The sequence below is a fragment of the Cricetulus griseus genome, chromosome 2 (genome assembly GCF_003668045.3).
Source record: "Cricetulus griseus strain 17A/GY chromosome 2, alternate assembly CriGri-PICRH-1.0, whole genome shotgun sequence".
NCBI classification, from domain to species: Eukaryota; Metazoa; Chordata; class Mammalia; order Rodentia; family Cricetidae; genus Cricetulus; species Cricetulus griseus.
The window spans coordinates 148,350,270-148,352,749 of NC_048595.1; the positions used below are offsets into that span (position 1 = coordinate 148,350,270).

Consider the following 2,480-nt stretch of genomic DNA (forward strand, 5'->3'; position numbering starts at 1 on the left):
ATGTAGACTCTGTAGACAGACTTCCCATGTTCTATCACTGTGAAGACTGCTAGCTGAACTTTCAGATAATGGTCCAGCAGGGAGCCTGTAAGTATTTGAGGGAGGAGACTTGAGCAAGGGCTGCATTTTGTGACCATTAAGAAGAAAAGCATTTTAACAGCTGAGTAATAGTCCACTGTGTGAATGTACCACATTTTCTTTATCCATTCCTCAGTTGAGGGACATCTAAGTTGTTTCCAGGTTCTAGATATTATGAATAATGATGCTATGAACATAGTTGAGCAAATGTCCTCATGTTATGATTGAGCATCATTTGGGTATATGTCCAGTAGTAGTATATCTGGGTCTTGTGGTTGATTGAGTCCCAGTTTCTAGAGAAACTGCCATGACAATTTCCAAAGTGACTGTAAAAGTTTCCACTCCCATCAGCAGTGGAGGAGTGTTCCTCTTGCTCCACATTCTCTCCAGTATGAGCTGAGCTGTCATTTCTGGGTTTTCTTGTTTGTTTGTTTGAGCTCTGGTGGTTTTATTAAAGGAAAGGTTTTCTGGTTTACTTCTTACCAATCTGTTCTGGCATGTTTCTAATAATATCAGAGTCACCTGGGTCAGTGATAGCCAGTGCACATACTCTGTAGTATTTTCTACATGCTGTGCCCAATTCAATGTTATTGCCACTGTGGAGATGGACACCAGTTTTAGCCAACATGGCATAGTATTCTATTTCAGATTTCCTCAAAGCCTGGCAGTTGTTGATGAGGACAACCAACTTCTACTTGCCCTGTCTGATCATCTTGGGAGTCTGTTTGTATCCCAGCATGTACTTCTCACTTTCCATAACAAACTGGAGCCTAGAGTTGATTGATTCCAGGAACTTTTTCATCTTTTTTGTGGCCACCATCTTCCTGCCTTAGGTGCAAGACAGCCTCCAGCCAAGAGCAGCTGCCAAGATCTCATTTGTGTTTTTGATCTCAGTCATTCTCATGGGTATAAGATAGAATCTCAGAGTTGTTTTGTGGTGGGGAATGTCCTTCTGTATGCTGGGAATGTATGTTTCTCTTAGGTTAATTAATAAAGCTGTTTCAGCCAATGGACAGGCAGGATGTAGCCAGGCAGGAAGGATAGGCAGACCTACCAGAGCAGGAGAAAGTGGGGAGAGGACACAGACAGGGGTCTCAAGAGAGATGCCACATAGCTGCCAAGAAAGCAAGAGGCTTGGGCATCACCAATAAGCCAAGACCACATGGATATACATAAAGAGAAATGGGTTAATATTTGAGAAGTCTAGCCAATAAGAAGCCAAGCCATCAACCTAACAGTTTATAATTAACATAAGCCTCTGTGTGTTTATTTGGGACTAAACAGCTGTGGGACCAGATGGGACAGAAACTTTCATCTACAGTTTTGATTTTCATTTTCCTGATGGTTAAAGATGTTGAACACTTCTTTAAGTGTTCTTGGACATTTGAGATTATTCTATTGAAAATTTAAGTGTTCTTGGACATTTGAGATTATTCTATTGAAAATTCTCTGTTTAGATCTATTATCTATTTTTAAATTGGCATATTTGGATTTTTTTTTTTTTTTGGCTTTTCGAGACAGGGTTTCTCTGTGGCTTTAGAGGCTGTCCTGGAACTAGCTCTTGTAGACCAGGCTGGTCTTGAACTCACAGAGATCCGCCTGCCTCTGCCTCTTGAGTGCTGGGATTAAAGGCATGTGCCACAAATGCCCGGCTTGCATATTTGGATTTTTGATGTCTAGTTTCTTAAATTTTTTATATATTTTGGAAACCAGCCCTCTGTCAGATGTGTGGTTGGTGAAGATCTTTTCCAAATCTGTAGGCTGCCACTTTGTCTTACTGACAGTGTCCTTTGTCTTATAGAAGCTTTTCAGTTTCATGAGGTCCCATTTATTGTTTATTTTAGTGCTTACACGATTGGTGTCCTGTTCAGAAAGTTGTCCCCTGTGCTATTGCATTCAAGGCTATTTCCCACTTTCTTTTCTATCAGGTTCACTGAATCTGGATTTATGTTGAGGTCTTTGTTCTACTTGGGTTTGAATTTTGTGCAGGGTGATAGATATGGATCTATTTGCATTCTTCTACATGCTGACATCTAAGTTATACCAGTACCATTTGTTGAAGATGCTTTCTTTTTTTCCATTGTATAATTTGGTTGCTTTGTAGGTATGTGGATTTATATCTGAGTTTTTGGTTTGATTCCATTGATCCACCTGTCTGTTTTTATGCCAATACCATGTGGGTTTTATTTCTGTAGCTCTGTAGTAGAGTTTGAAATCAGGGATGGTGATACCTCTGGAACTTCTTTTATTGTGCAGAATTGTTTTAGTTAGCCTGGGCTCCCCACCCCCACCATATGAAGTTGAATATTGTTCTTTCAAGTCTATAAAAAAACGTGTTGGGATTTTAATGAAGACTGCATTGAATCTATAGGTTACTTTTGGTAAAATGGTCATTTTTACTA

At 39.8% G+C, this 2,480-nt stretch overlaps 1 pseudogene; it reads right to left on the reverse strand.

The window, feature by feature from the left end:
* Nucleotides 1-550: 550 nt before the first annotated feature.
* On the reverse strand, nt 551-898 carry LOC107979877 (annotated as a pseudogene).
* Between the last annotated feature and the right edge of the window lie 1,582 nt (nt 899-2,480).